Source organism: Tursiops truncatus, chromosome 12 (genome assembly GCF_011762595.2).
Source record: "Tursiops truncatus isolate mTurTru1 chromosome 12, mTurTru1.mat.Y, whole genome shotgun sequence".
NCBI classification, from domain to species: domain Eukaryota; kingdom Metazoa; phylum Chordata; class Mammalia; order Artiodactyla; family Delphinidae; genus Tursiops; species Tursiops truncatus.
Genome location: NC_047045.1, coordinates 25,493,476 through 25,516,414, shown reverse-complemented (window position 1 = coordinate 25,516,414; position 22,939 = coordinate 25,493,476). Strand labels below are relative to the sequence as shown.

Here is a 22,939-nt window from a genome sequence, read left to right as displayed (position 1 = left end):
AGACAAGCCTTTGTGGTCTATCTTAGCTAATCAGCAGTTTCTTCCCAACTCATATTTGAGCAATCTGGATTCTGTCCAAGTTCAGTATTTTATTATCTCACCACTATTTTGGTGCTAATCTCTTGGCTTCTGAACTGGCTATAAATCAGTTTAGTTCATAACTGTGTCTTAGTCAAAAGAAAATTTTTTCACTTGGGTATTACACATAGACAAAACTAAACCTTAGTCTAGAGGAAGAGAGGCAATCTTTTCTTTATAATGGATAAAGAAAATGAATAACATTAGCAATTCATACTCAGTCCTTCTTAGGAAGCTATCATTTATTACCAATACTTGAAGTCTCTGTGACTCAGTCTATATGTACATCATTAATAATCTCCTAAATTCAAGACTGCCATGCTACAGGCTTCTTTGCCACATTTTTCTATTTTCAGACCACCTGGAATGCTACTTTTCTAATTACGTCAGAGGCAGAGGAGTTATACTTTTAAAATTGTGTCATACGTTTTTCCAACCAAACTGAATCCAAGTCATTGAGTTGAAGAAATGAATATATTTTATTTTATCTGTTATGATAACCAAATCTTGAAAATTCAAAGATGTTTTGAATTAAGATTTAAAGGTAAATGTGGAGAAAAATTGGACTTGATCTCAGGTGAACCCACTGTTACTTACTTTAAGGCAACATTTGAGAGCAGTCAGATAGCATTTCATAAATTCCTGCCTAAATCCTGTGGGATTTTAATGTGTTAGTTTAATACTAAAATAGGTGTCTTCTCAAATTAAAATTTATTCAGCATTAGGTTTAGACCAAGAAACAAAAAAATTGTTTTACTGCTATAACCAAGTTTAGAATTTATAAAGAGTCTGCTAATAACTCAGCCCAATAACACACTCGGCGAAGATATTCTATTCATTCATTTCCACCTAACATGTTCAAGCCTAAATTTTAATGTGTTCTTTTTTTATAAATTTATTTATTTATTTTTGGCTGTGTTGGGTCTTCGTTTCTGTGCGAGGGCTTTCTCTAGTTGTGGCAAGCGGGGGCCACTCTTCATCGCGGTGCGCTGGCCTCTCACTGTCGCGGCCCCTCTTGCTGCGGAGCACAGGCTCCAGACGCGCAGGCTCAGTAGTTGTGGCTCACGGGCCTAGTTGCTCCACGGCATGTGGGATCTTCCCAGACCAGGGCTCGAACCCGTGTCCCCTGCATTGGTAGGCAGATTCTCAACCACTGAGCCACCAGGGAAGCCCCTTTATGTGTGTTCTTTATAAGCAAACTAAGAGTACATAATTCTTAACTTTGATTCTCAATAGCAGGTAGACCATGTTGAGATGAACAACCTGACAAGCTTTCCTTTGATAAGAAACAATTAAATCTGTTCTTCAAACGTATTGGAAAAACTTTCATTTTTCTATTAAAGGGAATTTTAAAAAAGTATTATATTTTGTTGAAAATGAACAAAACCTTTTCCAACCCAGTTTCTCCATTATAAGTCTGCTGCCTAGTTAGTGAAAGCCCTGACTCAGACCTTTACCGCTACTTGTCTAACACAATCTTTAGCTTTGGTTACCTATACAATTATCATTGCTCTGTCTTCCCCATATTGTAACCTGAAGTTTGGCAAAGCAGTGGTGAAAACATTAGTAAGAACTCAGGACTGAACTGTTTGATATGACACTGGTTTCAAGGGCTTGAGAGTGAAGAGGAGGAAAATACCAGTTTGAAGTTCAGCATAGTTACTTTTCTTTTAAAAATGGTACTAAGAGGGCTTCCCTGGTGGCGCAGTGTTTGGGAGTCCGCCTGCCACTGCAGGGGACGCGGGTTCGTGCCCCGGTCCGGGAGGATCCCATATGCCGCGGAGCGGCTGGGCCCGTGAGCCACGGCCGCTGAGCCTGCACGTCTGGAGCCTGTGCTCCGCAATGGGAGAGGCCACAACAGTGAGAGGCCCGCATACGGCAAAAAAAAAAAAAAAAAAAAATTGGTACTAAGAAAAAGCAGCGTAGATTTTTATCTAAACCTTCTTATAGGAGTTGGCAAGCAGTGTATATAATTTATAGTTGCTTAACGAATCAGCAGCATCAAAATATACAGAAGAAGTGTGGACACTGTAACCAGAGCCCAAGGAGGAAAGGGGAACATTCTCATCTGAACAGTCCCAGCTCCGCAGGGAAAGTGAGAAGAGCAAAGGGAAGGTGACAGTAGCAGTCACTCACCTTTTATACTGGAAAGAGCTGGTGGTGAATTAATTGGTATTTTGTCTTTTTTTGCTGCTACAGTCTCAGCAAAAATTGATGAAAAGACCATTTTCCCTCTAGCCCACCGGAAGGACAGTTAGGGCTTTTTGTTTTGAGTTATCAATTCCATAGCCTTCTGTAGAGAGGACTTCCGCCTGGATCTGAGGGATCCGGCAGGTTGTGGAGGCCAGGATCCCACTCCCACTCGGACTCAGAAGACAGGACTTTGGAAGAGGTGATAGCTTAGTTACCTTCTGTAGAGGAGCAGTGCCTGCGGTGTGGTGAAGGGCCAGCAGGGGGCGCCGCTCTGGGAGAAGAAGAATGGGAGCCCCATGAGCCATTGTGGGTGACCAAGGTGGGCTCTGGGGCACGCTGGACAGGATGGGTGGGAAAAGGGAGCAGTCAGACTTGACATCAGACTTCTAACTCTCCTCAGTGGAAACTTAAAGCCAGATTTCATTTGATTTTGAGGAAACAGACCACATAAAATATAATTCTTAAGCCAAGTGTCCTGGAGCAGTTCTTCTGGTTGGTTACACTGTTAGCACCTTGTTAAGCTGAGTCAGCTATCATAACTAATCTGGAAAGCAGACCTACTTTTCCCGCAGTTCCTGGGTGCTCCCCAAAAGCACCCTCAGTTCCTGGGTGCTCCCCAAAAGCTCCCCAGGTGTTTTAGAATGTTTGTTAAGAACTCCAAATACCTTAGCAATATTTTTCAGTCACCAGAGTTCCTACTGATGTACATGACTCTAAGTTATGTTTGACAACTCAGAACATGGAGAGTTCATGGCCATAAGAACTGACACATTAGGGGCAACATTTATGTTCCATAATCGCCTCTGTTCTTATGTTTATTCTGTGCATGATTTGCTTCATTGTTCCAGGAGCCCATTAAGTTTGCAATAGTTTATTTTTTGACTGTGAAAACTTGGTAAAATTATTTTCAAATAGAGAATGTGTACATTTGCCAACAATGGGAATGATAGGTCCACTGTAAAAATTATAATAAACCAACAGGCTTAAAACAAGGAGTGTTATACTTGTTAAGATGGCTGATAAAGAACCAGGACAAGAGAACTCACACAATGACAGCAAAGTCCTGCTTCACACTAGTGAGATTCACCGCAAATTAATTTGTTCAATGATACATAATCGTACAGTGCTGTCAGTGTGAATCCTAAGCCATGCACAAGGTTCTTTTTTATTGCACCAGTTTGGATGCAGACCTATTAAAATATGTGAATTGTCAACCAGTTTTGTCTTGAAATACTTCTGAGCTAAATGCAAGGTGGCGAATGGACAGGATAGAAAGTGGCCTTTTTACTACAGCAATGGAAATCAGCTGATGGTTGCTCCATGAAAGTGTAAGGAAATATATGTGATTTTTCATTGTATTTATTCCTCTCTCCCTGAAAAACATACTCCTGCTTTAACTATTTATCAGATGTTAAAACAACTAAATATATTTAAGTTATACGAACAAGTTTTTATAAAAATATTTGTGTACATTTATATCTTAACTATAAAATGAGAATCATTTCCTAGCTATTCTTTTTTTTTTTTTTTGTGGTACATGGGCCTCTCACTGTTGTGGCCTCTCCCGTGGGCCTCTCACTGTTGTGGCCTCTCCCGTTGCGGAGCACAGGCTCCGGATGCGCAGGCTCAACGGCCATGGCTCACGGGCCCAGCCGCTCCGCGGCATGTGGGATCTTCCCAGACCGGGGCACGAACCCGTGTCCCCTGCATCGGCAGGCGGACCCTCAACCACTGCGCCACCAGGGAAGCCCCCTAGCTATTCTTAATAAACAAAGAATCAAGAAAATAGAGGGCATTTTTAAAGATGACTGATAAAAATGTTAATTTTCAGATTTTTTCTAAAACTGCAATAACAATTATTCAGTATGTCTCATTCATCAAAATGAAACAATTTATAAAAGGATGTTGCTTTCCCCTGTATATAGCATTCATCTACATAAAACCATGACCTAATGTCTGACTTTGAGCAGTTATTTATAAATTCATTAACTATACTCACAGAGAAGTTGTGCACACCTGCTAAATTATGAAGTCAGTTGTTCATTATGCCCCCTTATTGCGTGTAGCACAGCATCCTGAGTAAGCAGTTCAATTATGCTTTGGGGCTGCAGATGAAAGTACAGGTCAACTTGAGATGGTTTCCAAGCTTTGGCCCCATGACAAAAAATAATCAAGATCTGATACTCAACCTTTGCCCGCTCAAGCCATATTTTTGAATTGAAATTGAAGGTACAAAATGTGAAATTAAGTTGCCTTTTAAACTTCAGGAAAAATATCATATTGCTGCCTTTACAAATATAACATTGCTTGCTGGGTGGTGTTATGGTGGGATTCTGTATGTGAAGTGACAAGCAAAGAAACATGACTCCACTGCAGGTTATTATGTCCTATAAAATGCAATGCACTGATTGAAAGAAAAACAGTTATTTTCAGTCTTCATCCAAATACCCACTGAAAAAAGTTAATACCCACCTTCTGTTTTTCCTAAACAAGCTTGACAGTCTTGGATAACTTATACACAATCAAGGCATATTTTAACTTTATATAAATCATAAGTCATATGTATGTGCATGATTATTGTCAGAGAAAAAGAAAGCTAAGCGAAAACTTCCCAGGTTAACCTCTTGAATATTTTCTAAGTAAGTCAGAAGCTGCTGACTTTTATTTTCTTGAGAAAGAAATATTTTTAATTCTCCCCAAGCTTTCCCATCTTTGGTAATAGTTGTGTTCATGAACAATGGAGAAGCAAGCATCTGGTGTTAATTCTGGTAGACAGGTTCCTAAAGGGAAAGCACGGCTCAACTGAGAAGACAGAGCATCTACCCTTCTTGTTAGAGGCCCTGGAAAAGCTAGCAAAACTAGTAGTGGAGATGGCATTGACTCCCAATGAATTCTTAGGAAGCCATGTAAGCCCTGAGCTGTATGCTAGGAGCCCAGATCAAAGGATGTAAGTATATTCAAATGTAAGGCAAATAGTTTTAATTATTAATTTTTTAATTTAAAAATCTTATGCTGTAATCTACTTCCTGATATGGTAGGATAAAATTAGGCACAATATCACGTCCAATTTTGCAACTCAAAAGATTCACTCCTAATATTAAAGACTGGAATGTTTGAAAATTTCTCCAATATCCACCAAATATTTCAAAAAGTTCCCAAGTTTCAGATCTTGTATTAATATATAACTTCCCACTGGATCCCTCCACATGGTTCTCCCAGTGTCACATTAAACTGCCGAGTCCAAAAGTGAAGTTTTATTCTTTCACCTATCTCCTTTTTCTCCTAATTTACGTAGTTATTATTAGAACTCTGAGTCGCCTATATTTCACTGTACTTCCGCCTAACCTGCCCCCACCATATCGTATTGGTAATTTCCTATGTATCTTTCTTCGTGGAAAGCATTCAGTTGCATATATTTCTCTCTGTTTTCATTGTACTGAGATAGTCTTACACTTTTTGTGAAAAAAATTATACTCTTTTACAACTTATTACAAAATTAATACATATTCATTATAAAACCTTGGACCATGAAGAAATTCATAGGGATAAAAATCTATATAAAGCAATTTAATAAGAGACCTCCTCTTCCCCTTGATAGAAGAATCTGGAGCTCTTTAATGGTTTAGGTTTGACTCTAGTGAGAATGGATTTGAGGATTCTCCTTGTGCCCACAATAAAGCTATATCCCCAGCACAAACAAAACTTATCCTTCTGTTTTTAAAGTCATGAAGGAGAGCCCCAAGTTCATCAAGAGCACCGTGAAACCAGGCCCTTAGGTCCCTGAGAGGAAGAGTCTTGCTTCTCATGTTCTTCACTTGTGTCACCCATTCCCTGACTAATTTCAGAAACATAGTAGTTTTTGTGGTTGTTAAAATAATACTTTAACCTAAACCTTGGAGTGAGAAAAAACAGAGCACCCAAAAGTATTCCTGTGATAGTGTTATATGACCATCCTACTGGTCTCGACGCTTATCCTGATATTTAAACCACAGCTCTTTTATAAGCATTAAGAGACATAAGTTAGAACTGGGCTAAAGCTCCTAACCAATTTTGTGGCCACAGCGTTGAAGTCCTCAGAGAGTTCGCCAATGCCGTCAAGGCTCTCTACACAAGGTTTTGGAAAAAATGGGCATGTTCAGATGAGATACTACGGCTTAACTTTGCCCACTCCTCAAGTAAAATATGACCCAGATATGCGAGTAAAAATGTATCAAGAAGCAGCAGGCTCAGGCTTAGAAGTAAATTAAGATACATTAATAGGATTTTCATTATCTAGAAATAAAATTTTTCCCATTAAATAATTCTTCCATGCAGGATTATGTATTTCCTGATCGTGGGGGTCATGATTACCCTGTTTACCATTAGATTCTTAATGCATATATCATTCCCAAACCATAATAGGCGATCAATGAATATGTATTGAAAAGATGACAAATGTACCAACCTTGAAGTCTATGAAGATTGATAAACTGATGAAAATTAGAAGGGCTCACCATTGAGCATTGCCTTAAGTTAAGCAAACTTGTGAGAGAACATTGTACTCTGGGTTTAAGCAGTGTATTATTTTGAATTTAATTTGCATATTTTTGATCAATAATGTGAATAAACTTCATGTGTATTATCAGTTTGTTTTCTTTTATGGGGAATTACTTATACTAATCTTTGCTAGTTTTTTCCTAAGAAGTTGTTGGTAATATTTCTTTTTAAATTTTATGTTGTCTCTACACAATTAAAAATTTAATTGTTTTAACTTTTTTTTAGCAGACTTTTACTCAGTTTTGAGAAGCTGATATTAATTTTATTATTAACTTAGTTTAAATATTTTCACATGAATCCATGTATACATTTTTTTGCCAAATTTATGTTTTCAATTTAAGATTTCTTTAAATATGTGTGTACTTAGAAACTCTTTTAATTCCAAACATGAGTTAAATATTTGCCTGTATTTTCATTATTTTTAATGTATTTGGTTTTAAATATTTAGTCCACCTCGTATTTATTTTAGATTACCTTAACTACCCCTTGCCTGAACTATTAAAATTGCAACTTTAGTATATCTGCTTCAATTCTGCCCTCCTTAAACCTATCCCCTTCCTTGATGACAAGATGAACCTTCTAGATTATAGGACTGATCATTTCTCCCATTCTAGAACGTAGGTCTTAAAGGTTCAGGTTTAAGTACCTTAGGATATAAGGCACAAGCTTATTTTCAAGATGGACTTTCTGAACTGCCCAATCATATTTTCCTCAGTCCCTTTCACATAAGTATCTTTCAACAACATTGAGAGTTAATCATTAAACATATTATTTAGTTTCAGACTTTCATGTTTCCTCATACTGCAACAAATTCAATGTTTCAGTTTTTTTTTAAATAAAAATATTATCTGATTTTAGGTGAAATTCCACAGAGATAAAATAGATTTGTCATTTAAAAAAATGAACATTTGATTGCACTTAGAGAAAAATCCTTATTAATGCATCTGAAAAACAAAGGTTTTATTTTGGGAAGAAACTTACTTTTTTTTCATAGTTTTATTGCTTGCAACTTGTGAAAAACATCTTTTACCAGATAAATTTAATTAGTTTGGGGAACTAAAATACAAATTTTCAGGCTGAAGTAAAGAAACACAGTCAATGACATATCTCATGGATGTTGACTTGCAAAATGAATTCAAATTGACCTGGATCTGAGCGCTGTCACATGGATAGTAAGTTGGCTGAACAAATATAAACATAAGATAATGATAAATGGCAACATACCAAGATAAAAAGAGCCTCATGTTGGACTACCATAGGGAGGAGCTTTAGAGAGTTCTTAAATGAATTTAAGGCAGCTCAAAGTGGATATTTCGATAAACAAATGATATCAAATTCCACAGCTCAGTTGCTATATATTGGAGTAAAGATGTTGTTGAAAGAAGGAAAGAGATATATGTGTGTGTGTGTGTATACATATAAAACTGTAACAAAAATCTTAAAGGAATAGACCCTAAATAAGTCTCTAAGTATCAATATTAACTTTCCTTGTTTGTCAGTTGTCTATGCAATCTATCTAAAGCACAAATAGAAATTAAATATATTAGATGTTGGGTACAGAAAAACTGGAAAAAACCTTTAATCTCTAACTTCAGACCACAAAAACACTCAAATTAAAAACAAATTTAAAAGTTTAGGGCTTCCCTGGTGGCGCAGTGGTTGAGAGTCCGCCTGCCGATGTAGGGGACACGGGTTCGTGCCCCAGTCCGGGAAGATCCCACATGCCGCGGAGCGGCTGGGCCCGTGAGCCATGGCCGCTGAGCCAGCGCGTCCGGAGCCTGTGCTCCGCAACGGGAGAGGCCACAACAGTGAGAGGCCCGCGTACCGCCAAAAAAAAAAAAAAAAAAAAGTTTATAGGTAGCACGTGGATGAAGTTCCTACATTTCCCTATCCTTTGTTGACATAATTTAGAGGAATTAGTCTTCGTTGGGAATTCATTGTTGAAGTACCTTATGTTTCAATGTATAAAATGTGTACACATTTTATACTCTGTATAATTTTGTCAGTAATTAATACATAATTGCATTAAATTTAGTACAATAGGAGATTTAATATTTAAATTATAGCAAAATCCTCTGCTAAAAAAGAGGAATCCTTTAATTTATTTGACTGGCTGAATTTTTAGTATTTTTGGTAGATTACATGTGTATTGAGTAAAACAGAAAAAGAAACTGATAGAAACTAAATTCCTTTTGATCTTATCTAGAATTTACCCTTATAAAATAAAGAATCATTACTTCTGAGCTGATAAAATCTAGGCTTAAATTCCAGAAGTTTTTTCAACTAAGAAAAAGACTGAAAAATAAAGTTCCTCAAAATAAAAATAAAAAATAAAGTTCTTCAAAAAGTGAGTACTAAAATTTAAGTAATTACCTCCTTTGTATTCTTTACATTTAATTCATAATATACTTTAATTTTATGTCTTAGATTAATTGAAATCAATTTTGAATTTGTATAATGTATCTTGTTATGTCAGTTTATTCTGAAAAAGGCAAATTTAGTAATTCTGTCTTCTTTTTCATCTAGAATGTTTGCTCAGTATAAACTTCTGTCAACCTTCCACTTTGTCTTTTCTATGTATACATAGTCCGTTGAACTAACTTGATATTTGCTTATTGGTAGTGCATATAGAGAAAAATAAGCCACACTTTTTTTTTTAAAACAAACGAATACACAAGTCATTAGATGTGCTTCATTTTCTCTATCAAATTCCAGGAAGTACATGGAGAGGCACAAAGAAAAGATGTTTTCAAATTACAGAATAATTACCATATTAGAATTTGTTTAGATTTACTTTGCCATAGATCCACTTCTACTTGCTATGCGCATGTATTAGAGCATTTGCTACTCTAGCAAACCCCATGGGCTATTTTTTTCTGCTTCTGTTCAGGGTCACACCGCTACTAAGTAGTGCATCCTGGATTCACATGCCTGTCTACCTGATTTCAGAGCTTATACTTTTTCTCATACATGTCATTGATTCATTCTGTTAGGTTATCCATTCACATAAGCACCTGCTAGAACACTGAGGTGGTAATCGCAGTTACATAACAAGAAAAAATTACGTTCCATCAGAGATTTTGGTCCAAGGAGGAGTTGATGAACCAGCGCTAATTATGGCAACAGCCTTAATGGTTCTGACTCCTCCAGGTGAGGATACGTCTTGATTTTAGACTGTGATCTCTCAGGAATGGGAGAGTAGAGTGGCCAAGTGGAGGAAGCACTGCCCTGATTATTCTCCCAAAAGGTAGGCTTTTCGGATTAGCTCCACCCAGCCACAAAGAATCCGGATGCAAGTCTAAAGCTGCAGCCTAAGGTGACTTAGCTGGGGACAGTGACAAGGGCAACCTACACCCGCTTTGCCTGCAGGAAATAAACTTCATGTCATGCTGCTTTAAACAATAAAAAAGTAACTACATTTTCAGAATGTTTTTCATTGTAATATCCTTTCTACAAAAGTTAATAATAATAATATAATAATTATTATATTATAAACATAATAACATAATAATGATATTATTCATCAATACTAACGAGGTTTAATCTTATAAGGTTCCAAGAAGGGTGCTCCTTAACTATAACCAGTGATACTTCTTAAACTAGCATGCTAATTATTAATCAAAATAACAATTAATAGTACCTGAAATGCAGGAATGAAACATGGGTTGTGGATGTGTGCACATCAAGACTTAAAGAAACCAACAAACAAAAAAGTTCTGTACCCAGAACACCAAAAGATGTTGTTTCATGGAAAACGGGGACAGCAGAAAACTACCAGTCAAATCTCTAAATAGAATATAAAAGTGAACAGCCAATACTAAATAAAGAGTGGCGTGTCTAGTTTTGCAGTGCTAGTTACAGATTTACATTTATATTTCAAAATTTATAAACATTGATTCTAATAAAGCATTTTGAGTAACCAGAGATGAAAACAATAATTCCATTCTAGACTTGTATTGCCATTCTTTTAAAGTATGTATATTTCAGAAAGTACTACTTACCCTTCAGAGAAAGGCAGTTCAAGGAAAACACATCAAAACCTCAAACGCTGATTATGATGTAACATATTTATATAACCAGAAAGGACAGTAAAGAGAGTTGATCTAAGCATATCTGTAAAGTTAAAAGTTGTGCCATCAGTAGTGCTGCTGAATATAAATATTCAAATTATTATTTAGTTTGGAAACTATGAGGATCAAAATTTTCAGAATTTACAAAATTAAGTCATTGAAAGAAGAAAAATTACCCCAGCTGAGTACCTTTAAATGCTATCAGTTTATGAAATAGAATCTCTAATAAAACCACCAAGTTACTGGCAATGACAATCTTATTTATGAAAAATACTTTCAGAACATAGCTCAGTTCATTTCTGAATATAGGCTCTTCACAGTGGAATTCAATATTGATTAACACACAATTAATAAATCGATTTAATTCTAAAGCATTGGTATTTTTCTACTTTTCTAGTAAAATATTTTTTTCCAGTTGAGAAATGTGAATTTAAGTTCACTTATCCTTTGTTCTCAGAAAAGGTTGATAAATGATATACAGCTTAGTACAGTTTGAATTATCTTTCTAACAGATTCCATTCCCTTCATGAGAAATTATGTATTCATTTAAAAATTACATATACATTATATGTTATTTATAATTTATATATGTTGTATATATAAATACATATTTATTTATATTTAGGTAGGTAGGTATACACACTCACAAACTTTTTTTTTAAAGACTTAGTTTTTTAGAGCAGTTTTAGGTTTGCAACAGAATTGAGAAGAAGGTACAGAGGTTTTCCTTATACCCCCTATGCCCACACATGCATAGCCTCCCCCATTATAAACATCACTCACCAGAATGGTATATTTGTTACCAAGGGTGAACACACATTGTCACATCATAATCACCCAAAGTCCATAGTTTATCTTAGGATTCACTCTTGATGCTGTACATTCTATGGGTTTGGACAAATGTATATGTATTCATCATTATAGTATCATACAGAGTATTTTCACTGCCCTAACAATCCTCTGTGTTGTGCCTATTCATCTCCCCACTCCCACCCCCATTCCTGGCAATCACTAACCTTTGAACTGTCTCTATAGTTTTGCCTTTTCCAGAAGTAATATGCATTTAAGGTCCCTTTATGTCTTCTTATACCTTGATAGCTTTTTTTTTCTTCTTTTAGCACTCAATAGTATTCAATTATCTAGATGTACTACAGTTTACTTATCCATGCACATTCTGAAGGACATCTTGGTTGACTCTAAGCTTTGGCAAGTATGAATAAAGCTGCTATACATACCTATGTTCAGGTTTTTGTGTGGACATTAGTTTTTAGCTTCTTTATGTAAATATCAAGGTGTGTGATTGCTCGATTATATGGTAAGAGTATATTTAATTTTGTAAGAAATTACCAGTTGTTCTTCTGAAGTGGCTGTAGCATTTTGCATTCCCACCAGAAGTGTATGAGAATTTCTGGTGCTTCACATTTTTGCACAGCATTTTATGTTTTCAGTGTTCTGGATTTTGGCTATTCTAATAGATGTGTAGTGCTATCTCATTGCTATTTAATTTTCATTTCCCTGATGACAAGATGTAGATCATATTTTCATATACTTATTTGCCATCTGTGTGTCTTCTTTGGCGAGGTGTCCATAAAGATCATTGGCCCATTTTCTAAATAGGGTTGTTTGTTTTCTTATTGTTGAGTCTTAAGGGTTCTTTGTATATTTTGGATAACAGTCCTTTATCAAATATATCTTTTGCAAATATTTTCTCCCAGTCTGTGGCTTTTCTTCTAATTTTCTTGACCCTCTTTCTCAAAGCAGAAGTGTTCAATGAAGTCCAGTTTATCAATTCCTTCTTTCATGAGTCTTTCATGCTTCATGTTTTTGGTGTTGTATCTAAAAGGCATCACTACACCGAGGATTTTCTCTAATGTTACCTTCTAAAAGTTTTATAGTTTTGCGTTTTACATTTACGTCTATGATCCATTTTGAGTTAATTTCTATGAATGGTGCAAGGTCTGCCTCTAGATTCATTTTTTTTTTTTGCATGTGCATTCCAGTTCTAGCACCATTTGTTGAAGAGAATACCTTTGCTCCATGTAACACAGGTATATTTTTTGTTAGAAAGTGATGTATTTCAGCCTTACCAAAATCAGGTGTTCATAAAGACATCTGAAAATACCGTAATCTATCATAGCAACAGTGTTCAGGAAGAGTAGCTGATTTTAGTGTTCAGCTTTTTAAATCTTTCTTCATCAATAATAGATGATCAATTCAAATCGATTTTCTTCTTTTCTAATGCATTTATTTTCCAGTGATTTTTGTGCTCATTCCAAACAATTCTACCAAAGCAACTTCCACCCCTGAGCATTAAACATTTGATCAGTATAAGAGTTTCATTGTAGAAAGTAGTGTTAAAAGTTTATTCATTCAGTGCACTCTTTAGAGATGATTAACTGTCTTTATTATATTAAAGCAAACCCAAAGCCATCTGCCAAAGGCGATTGTGTCCAAGCACTGAAACCATTTCATGTGAAAACTCATTTTCAGGCTCCTAATTATTTTTCATTATAATGGCAGTGTGGAGTAGATTGGAATTGGACAGTAATTGCCAGGTCTGAGCAGTGTGGACCATTGCAATGTATCAGTTTAGATGAAGTGTGACAAGGATACAACTAGCTACTATATAACTTCCATTAACCAACTTCCCTGTCCCTGATCATGTAACACTTCATAGAATGTGGTCAGCACAAGGTCATAATAATGGCTTTCTGACTGACTTCAAGTATTTTGTACAAGTGCAAGCTGTTAACCCCCTGTGTTAGCATTGTTCTAGTAATGTCCAGTATTACAGTTGTCAAAATACCTATTTTTTCAAGACGGACAAGTAAACTTTTAAAAGTACAAGTTTCAAACTTAAGTTTGACTTCTTTCACATGTAATGTTCCAGAAGGAAAGGCATGCCTAAATTTAAAACAATAATTTCACATGATATAGTTTTAAAGGGTAATTACTCAGTATTCTTCAGTCAATCCAGTATATTGATCATAAAGGTTCTATCCAAGCAGAAAATAGTCTCAAATTATTTCTACATGTGCAACCAAGCAAATAATATTTAACGAAACAGACTAAAGCAAAACAGCCATACCTACAGAAAAACCCTTTCCGTAGAGGAGTTTCTTTCACAGCACAGTAGTAACACTAAAGGAATGTATGATTGATTCTCAGCCAGGTTATCCTGCCCTCTCGCCCCTACAAGGGACTTTTAACAATGTCTGGAGACATTTTTGTTGTCCCAGGAGGGGTGAGCTACTGGCATCTAATGGATAGAGTCCAGAGATGCTATTACACACCCTACAATGCACAGGACAGCCCCCCCAAACAGAGACAACAAAGAATTATCTGGCCCCAAATGTCAGTAGTGTCAAGATTGAAAAACCCTGGGATATATGTATTAACTTACTTTTAATTTGTTTCCCTGATCCCTCAAATATAAAAATTCTTTCTTTTATGATTGACTTTTCTTGAATATTTTCCCTCTGTGGAACATTAAGCTATCAATATCATTTATTAATAAATCTTCTTCTATATTATAGACCATTTTACTTGACATTAGTTTATACACCACAAGTAGGATTTTTGACTTACGGTCCTTTGATTGCCTTTCTGAACTAATAATTTCAGGTGATCCTAGTCTATATGTGCACTGGCAAAAGCCTCCTAATGAAGTGCTTTCTTTTCCAAAGAGAGTTGAATCAAATGCATCTGAGAAGCAGTCTTTCTACTTTGATGAGAACCTTTAAGATGCTCTACAAGAGATGGGGCAGATAATCTGCATTCATGTCATGGATGTTGCCCTGGAAAGAGTATTATAACTTAGGCATTTTTGTTTTACAGTTTGTAATTTTATACATTTCTGTAACAGTCATCTAGTCATGACCATTTTTAGCTAATATTGTATGAATTTCTTCTGTATGCTTGCTGTCTTAGAATTATTTATTTTCTAAGTGAAAAAATATTTTGTAAGTTATTCTTTACCTTTAGAATGATCAATAGCTTTGTAAGTATTTCACAGGGTGTTTACTTCTATAGTCTCCTCCACTATGCTATAAATTCTTTTAAACTGTTAAAGGCATCTAGATATAATTATCTTAAACTCCATTTTAAAAGCTGGCATGTCCCATATGGTTTTATGACTTAAAATATGCTAAAATTTGAGGCGTCTCCGCAAATTTACAAACGAAACATTTTGTTTCTTTTCAAACAAGCTTGACAATATGATTGAATTTACGTAATTGCAGCTATCTAAGTAATTCAGTGAGAAATGAACTTTTTGAACCACTAATTGAGGAGACTAGTTTTCATGAACAGAATTGCCCAGGTTGGAGAGCCATAAATCCCCACTTTCATTTAGTATTTCCAACTCTCTCCACGACCTTGTGATCTGTTCTGGGCAGTCTATTATGAGTTTAATCATAGGTTATAAATATATGTCACAGTTGAGCTGATTAACATGTGGATCTACCTGTGTATAGCAGAAAGGAGCATGACCAGATGACCCAGCTAGACTGCCATAGCCCACAGAATGCACACTGCAGACCCCCGGCACCATTCTGGCGTGTTTAATTCCACTTTATTCACGGAAATCTAGTCATGCATCTGACGCATAGTAAATTATATTTGCCTTATTAATGTATAGCGTAGGGATTCATTATCGTTTTCACACACACACACACACGCTCACACACACACACACGCGCACACACACACACATAATTACCTATTTGCGCTTGATACTATGTTAAGCAGTTCAAAAAGACACTGACCTCTAGAAATTCCCAATCTGTAAGACAGCAATAATGCTGTTAAAAAGGATATGACTAACAAATAGCAATAAAAAGTGAGTAAAGAGAGAATAATGGTTGAAAACAAAAAAAAGGTTAATATCAATGTACTTAATCAACATATCTACTCTTGCACATTAATAGAAAAGACAAACAGTAAATAGAAAAATTGGTGTATAATATGATCAGTCATTTTTGAGTAAAATAGACATACGTGGCCAGTAAAAACATGAAAATAATTTCTATCTCACTTAACCAGTAAATTGCAAGTTACAGTTAAGAAATAATCATTTTTGTCATTAGACTGAGATTGTTTAAAAGATAGATACTAACTAGTGTTGATAGAACTATAGTGCTGGAAATTGACAAAACAGTAGAAGTAAGTAACTTGGTGATATATATAGCAAGTTTTCTTGAAATATATATAATATTTGACGTAGATAATGTAGTTCTAATAGTATATTTTTAAAAAATTCTTGCCTATTTGCAGAAAGATTCTTATCAAATGATATTCAGTGTAGCTTTATTTTAGTCACAAAAACATCACAAACAAAGAAGGACCACAACAACAAAGCCCAGAAACAACTAAAAATGTTTCTTGGGGAATAGTCAAATAAATTACAGTATATATATATATTGTGTGTGTGGTACGCGGGCCTCTCACTGTTGTGGCCTCTCCCGTTGCGGAGCACAGGCTCCGGACGCGCAGGCTCAGCGGCCGTGGCTCACGGGCCCAGCCGCTCCGGGGCATGTGGGATCTTCCCGGACCGGGGCACGAACCCGCGTCCCCTGCATCGGCAGGTGGACTCTCAACCACTGCGCCACCAGGGAAGCCCCAAATTACAGTATATTTGAATACTCAAATGCTGTATAGAAATTTAACACGTAAGTGTATTTATATTTTAGTCAAACTATTAGTGTTTTTTTTATGGTGAAAGCAGAGGAATATAAAGGGAAAGGAGAAGAATAAAGGGGGAACATTCACTTTATTGTTTATTAGCTTTCACATTTTGTTTGTTTTTTTTAACAATAAAATTGTGTGCTACGTTATGTAATTTGAAATGAGAGATGAAAAGGGAGGGAGGATGTGATTCTTACACTTTAATGATGTGTCCATGTACAAGGGGCAGCTTGTTTTCCTGCAGGTTTCTGGCTTCCTTTTACCCTTTAAAGAACAGGGCCTAGATGCAAGAGTAAAATCCCATGTTCTTCACATGCCTGCTTCCTAAAGCAGACATTTTTTCATTGACAGGGAGGTCAGCCTGCATTTCCATTTCTATCTTATCTTTCCTTCACCAGCTCAACATAGCTCTTCATGTGTAAAACCACAAAGCAATATTGAAAGACTATATAACTAGGTATACAACGCTTTTTTTCCATTTTAACTGTTATGAACCGAAGCTCAAATTCATCTTGGTTTTATCCAGACTCTACTAGAATGCTTCTTTGTAATTTATCCTAAATCTTAATTTAAGATTAAAAGCTCTTGCTGGATCTACAGCCTTACTTATAGATAAAGCTGGCATTGACTATGGCGTTAAATCAGGACAGTGTCCCCTTAGCAAGAGGACTTTTGACAGCCAGGTTATGCTACATTTTGACCTTTTTTTTTTTTTAAGGAAACCGTTTTCTTTTGGGTTGAAACCACTAAAAATATACCCTAAAAGGATCAAAGAAATCACTAAAAAAGAACTCAAAATATCATCGTAAGAGGAATATTTCCCAACCCTCAAAGCTTAGAAAATTTGAGGAAACAGATGGGATTTGGGGGAATTATTTGTCATTAAGTTGAGCTACTGAGGGAATCATAAGTATAAAGCACATAAAGTACTTTTCATGATGCCTGAAAAACTGAGGGTTTAAGCAAATGACGACCTTTGTTTCTATCCTGCCCCAGTTTTGGGCTAATTAGGTGATCTTGACCACTTGTTACATGCAGCTAACACCAGTACATGCCTCATGGAAGAATTAAATCTAGGGAATTGTGGGTACTATTTATGACTGTTATTATTAATATGATTACTCTAAAAAAGCTTAAAGCTCGAATTAAATATATCTTCAGATGCAAACTTCTCTTAAATCAATGGAAAAAAAATCTGAGATGCTATATTCAGTTCCCAGGGTACTATCCTAGAAATGGGCGGTTTTGAGCCAAAGGATGTCGTATGAAAGAACTATGCATGTTTTGTCAAAGTTATTTTTAGGATTCAAATTCCATAGTTATTTTAGCTTCTTGGCAAAGTAAAATTATATTTTAGAATAAATAAAAGTCTTATACTAAATGCCCAGTTATTTAATATTTCCAAAGTTCCTAAAAAGCACTGCAACCATTTGATTTGTAGTAATAGTCTCAAACTTGATCAGTACACCTTTTGGAAGATTATAACAACAAACCACCACCACCACTAGCAGCACAAATCGTGGACCCTACCCCCAATGTCTCCAAGTGGACTTGAGGCATGTATTTGATACCAACGTAATTATAAAGAGATGCAAGTGTACTCCTGAATTCATGTTAACGGTACCCGGTCCGAAGGAGGCTCTCCTGAAGTAAACTATTTATATTAGGTTTTTAGATATTTAAGAAAAGAACTATACATTTGAAGATTCTTACAGCTTACAAATTGTTCTTGTCGGTACTGATTTCCTGCAGCAGAGAGCTACAATGGGTTATCACACTAATCTTCTTACTTACCTTTTTGCAAAGCTTACTCCTCGTTATAGGAATATGACAGGTGGTGCTTCTGAAGAATCTGACAGACCCAAGTCATCTCTTTCGTGACATGGTTAAGGAGATTACACTCTCCCTCCTGGGTAGAGCCTGAAGTGATGCTTAATTTCTAGAGGAACTTTTCTGGAGTGGAAATGGGTTTTTGACAGGAGGAGAGAGGAGAAAAAGAGACACATTTGAAGGTAAAGCAGGGAACTGGGAGACCAGAGCAGAAAAGGAACTTCCAGAAGCTCACTCGAGGTCTATATGCATTAAAAGATGATTTTTAGAAACAAGGAAGAAATTGTACCATATTTTGGTTTTCTTGTTTTCTCACAATTGTCTTTGTAGAAATAGATTCTTACTGTAGGCTCTTTGAGACACTGAGGCATAATAGAGAGATCATATAGTTTAAATGACTAAATAAGAAGTTTGTTAACTAAAGCATCTTAAATTTTCAGTCATGAGGGAAGTCAATTAGTAGACAACTGTTTTCCTTAATTTTTTTTTGTTTTTCGATCTTTACTCCTTTTGGAATTATGTGCATCAATGAGTTGCGTGAGTTATATTAAAGAAACATTTAAGTTGCACACACAGAAGCTGCTTTCAAGGAAATAAGGTAGACACATTATAAAATGAATACTATCTCACTCTGCCTTATAGCAGGACCCTCTAGGCAATGATATCACTAAAGCCAATTGGTGATAAATGGAACATTCTAGCTGTGATATTTGGGCCCAGTTTACTTAGTTCTTTGAACTTCAGTTCCCTTTCCATAAAAGGAGATGAGGATATAATTTACAGGTTTATTACAAAAGAAGAGAAAAGATATATGTTCATATATGTATATGTATATATGAGTATATATATATAACATCTTTTGACATACAGTATGGTGCTGAGCAGCCTGGCAGAATGAAGAACCCCAATAAAACTCCATAATCTTTAAATTACTTCTTCTCAGTTCCTCTACTACAACAATGATCAGTTTGCCTTTAACTACCTGACAGTGTTTGGTATTGTCCTTTGGAAGTAATCTTTATGAGCATCAAAACATGCAGACTTACCGTGTTCTTATTTGAAGACAGAGAATATATTTTTTAAAGAATTTTCCTTTAATTCTCCTATAATAATAATTGGAAAAACATTTTTAAATTCAATTACCAATATACACAATTTTTATGCTAGAGAAAGAAACTGAAAAACTGACTCAAAAAGGCAGTTAATGAAGTAAGCAGTTATCAATGATCCTGTAAATTGGAAATACAAATTGTGCAAGATAACTTGTGAATTTATTAAGATATTTTAAATCTAAGAATCAGTCAGTTTTCTCTGTAGTTTAACAACTGTAATACTTTAAAAAAGTCCTTTTAATAGATAATTTCATCAGTAAGCACTTACTAAAAATGTTATCTAAAATGGACCAGAATGCAATTATAATTATAGTGTAGTTATTATTGAATCATTTCTGAAAAAGTAGTATATTTCTAAGTTATCCAATACAAGAATATTAAGAGATATCATTTTATCTATTTACACTATTAGTTAATGATTATATTATTCATTAGAAGAAATATAGTTTAGATTTTGCAACCCAAATATAAGTAATGTAGCATAACTCTTGAAAAAAAGTTTTTTCTTATTTTAGCTGCAAAAATGAAAATTTAGACAACAATTAATGAATGGAAAAGTAGTATTTGTTTGTTTCTCTTAGTAAACAAATTTACAAAACTGACAAAAAAAGTTTTCTATGTTTCTAAGAAATTACAGATTTAGCCACTTAATATTCTCCATAAAATTCCAAAGCCATTATATAATTTTAGGGTTTTGGTGAATTCAAATGTAAATATGGAGAAAGAAAAATATGTTCTGTGGTGACCTTTATGCTCAAGGGGCTTATTCAGCCCCAAAATAACCTAGCGTTAGAATACTGTTATTCTTTAATACACTCACACCTAACAAATGAATGCAATGGTATAAAATGCGATCCTGTAATAATTACAATTCCAAAGTGCTGAATAATGGTAATAGTTGACACCACCACTACCTTTGCCTAAAAAAGTCAGCCACTGAGGGCATTCCATGTCTGTTTTTAACCTTGGAAGTAAAAATGTTATTTTGGGTCAGCGTTAAGCTTTTTTACTCTTGAATAGCTTCCCTTGGAACTTGTTCTGTATTTCTTCATCAAAGCTATTGGTATAGCAAAGGTCATTACGAAAGGTATATATGTAGAGAATTAGTAATTTTTATCATTTTATTCCATCCCAAATTTTATCAAGATGACTCTTTCATTTTCATGTGACCTAATTGTTCTATAACCTTGAAAATTCCCATATGTTCCTGGTTATATTAAAATTGATTGTATGTGCCCATCAGCAAGGTGTTATGGCTTACATGCAAAATAAAACGCAGTTTCTTATTTTTAAAATTGGCTTTAAGAAAAAGTGAGTAAAAAACAGTATGTATATATATCAGTTATCGAAGTCAATAAATCTGGTCTCCATAGGGATTTACTGCAGTCATAATCCAGACAGCTGTATATACATTATCCATGTTGAAATTTCTGTTGTTATTCTCAGCACGTATCGAGGTCTAAATGTTTTTCTGTAGTAGTTCCTCAAAGTCCTGCAAATTTTCTAAATGAGAAATGAAGACCATATATTTGAGCTGGTTAAATTATATGTCTGTATAAACAGGGCAAGCCAAAACAAATATTGACCTTCCTAAAAGCAAAAAATTAACTCCTTGATAATGAAAATGATCTTTCCCCAAAATACAAAGGTTTTATAAAGCAGAAAAGATAAAAGACTGACTTTAAATAGAAACATAAAATCAAAAGTCACAATAAAACATTAAGACAAAAGTTGATGAGAATTAAAAGAAATATATAATTGCGTTTAAAAATAATTTTCTATGTAAGAAAATTATTACATTTAAAAAACTCAATAATTTCCATAAAATTATTTCTGAAGCAAAAATAGTGTTGTTGCTTAGAACTTTAAGTAAAATTTTTATTTTTGTTTCATAAGTACATGCATGTCAAATTCATTTAAAAAATCACAAATCCGTGAAATCTCTTGAGTTTTTAAATAATAAGATTTAAAATACAATATAGTATATTTTAACAATAACTGTTTGTTTAAACTCACTTTAAAAAAAAAAGAATAATACTGGGTATACTTGTCTTAAACTGAGCCCTGAGCTTCATTATTTTATTGTGTTGTAATATTTTTCACTTTATGTATTCTTATCAACCTTCATGGCTATTATGACTACTTCAGACCAGCTATGATTACCTCAAACTGTCTCCCAAGTGACCTTGTACTTTTATGCTCCGTGTATATATATTTGATATGGTACTGAACTATGCCAGTTGAACATCTTGCCTTCACCTCAGAGTCAATCGTTCATGACCCATCTCACGAAATTTCTCCTAAAACTCCTTGCTAGATTCTTTATTTTTCTGATGGCACTGCCTATCCCCAAATCCCGAAGCATAAATAAATAAGTAAATGAATAAATAAATGACTTCTAAGTCATTTTAATATGACCTCATCAAAACAATCCATTGGGATTTGGGGATAGACTTCCATTTATATTGTTTTTTATTTATATTACATGTATTTTAATGTAATGGAAAGACAAGAACACACGACATGCCTAGTATCTGCTATGTCTTCATATTGTGTCAGTTTAGTAAGCTGGGTCCAGATGCCAGGGAAGCAGACTTACATAGACTGTTTAACCAGCAACAAGGATCTTGAACGATTCCAGAATTCTCTTCTCTGAATGGTTTTCAGTTAAAGTTGGATGCAAGAGACATGCGCACAGGATTTGGGAATGGAAATAGAGGAGCCAACATGTATACTCAGAAGGTCAAGTCAGGCACTGTTGTGGTTCTCCCACATTGTGGTGAATCTGCTAACTCACTCTGCTGGCAGGCAGCAGCCATGTCTGCAGGTCCTGCAGCTCCAACCAGATCACCTCCTTTAACCTCACTGGATCCTGGGCCGGGGGCAGGTGGAGCTCTGTAATGAGCGACCCAGCCATACTGCAGGCCATCTGCATCATCTAAGATGAAGGCTTAGATAGAGCTGGGTCAGGTGGATATGGACCTCAATTCATCCTCCTACGTTACAGTTGGTCCTTTCAGGTTCCAGTTTGCCCACACTCTCCCCCATTTCACATCCAGATGCAGGGACAACAGACTTCCATAAGTTGCCTAACCATCTCCCAGGATCTTATAAGAATTAATCCCTCTAATAACCCCTTGTATTGTTCATGGTGGTTTTGCTTTTGTCTTAATTCTGATACACTTGCTCAAAAATGTTAGTAATGAGTGTAGGTAATTTGAATTTTAAAATCACCCTTCTATGTAATTTTCAATTCTGTCTTTTTCCAGTCATTCCCATGAACAGCCACCTTAGTATGAGTTGCATCATCGTTTCAAGGGCAGTTTCTTAACTTATCTCTTTGTCTTTATTCCTGAGAATTAGGAATATATACACAAAGTCTCATCAGACATTCTTGGAGGATTATAGATCATATATGGGCTTAAAGCCACAATG

General features: G+C 35.3%; 1 pseudogene; it reads right to left on the bottom strand.

The window, feature by feature from the left end:
* LOC101321770 (pyrroline-5-carboxylate reductase 3-like) overlaps positions 1-22,421 on the bottom strand; it is a 58,498-nt pseudogene extending 36,077 nt beyond the window's left edge.
* Positions 22,422-22,939: the final 518 nt, after the last annotated feature.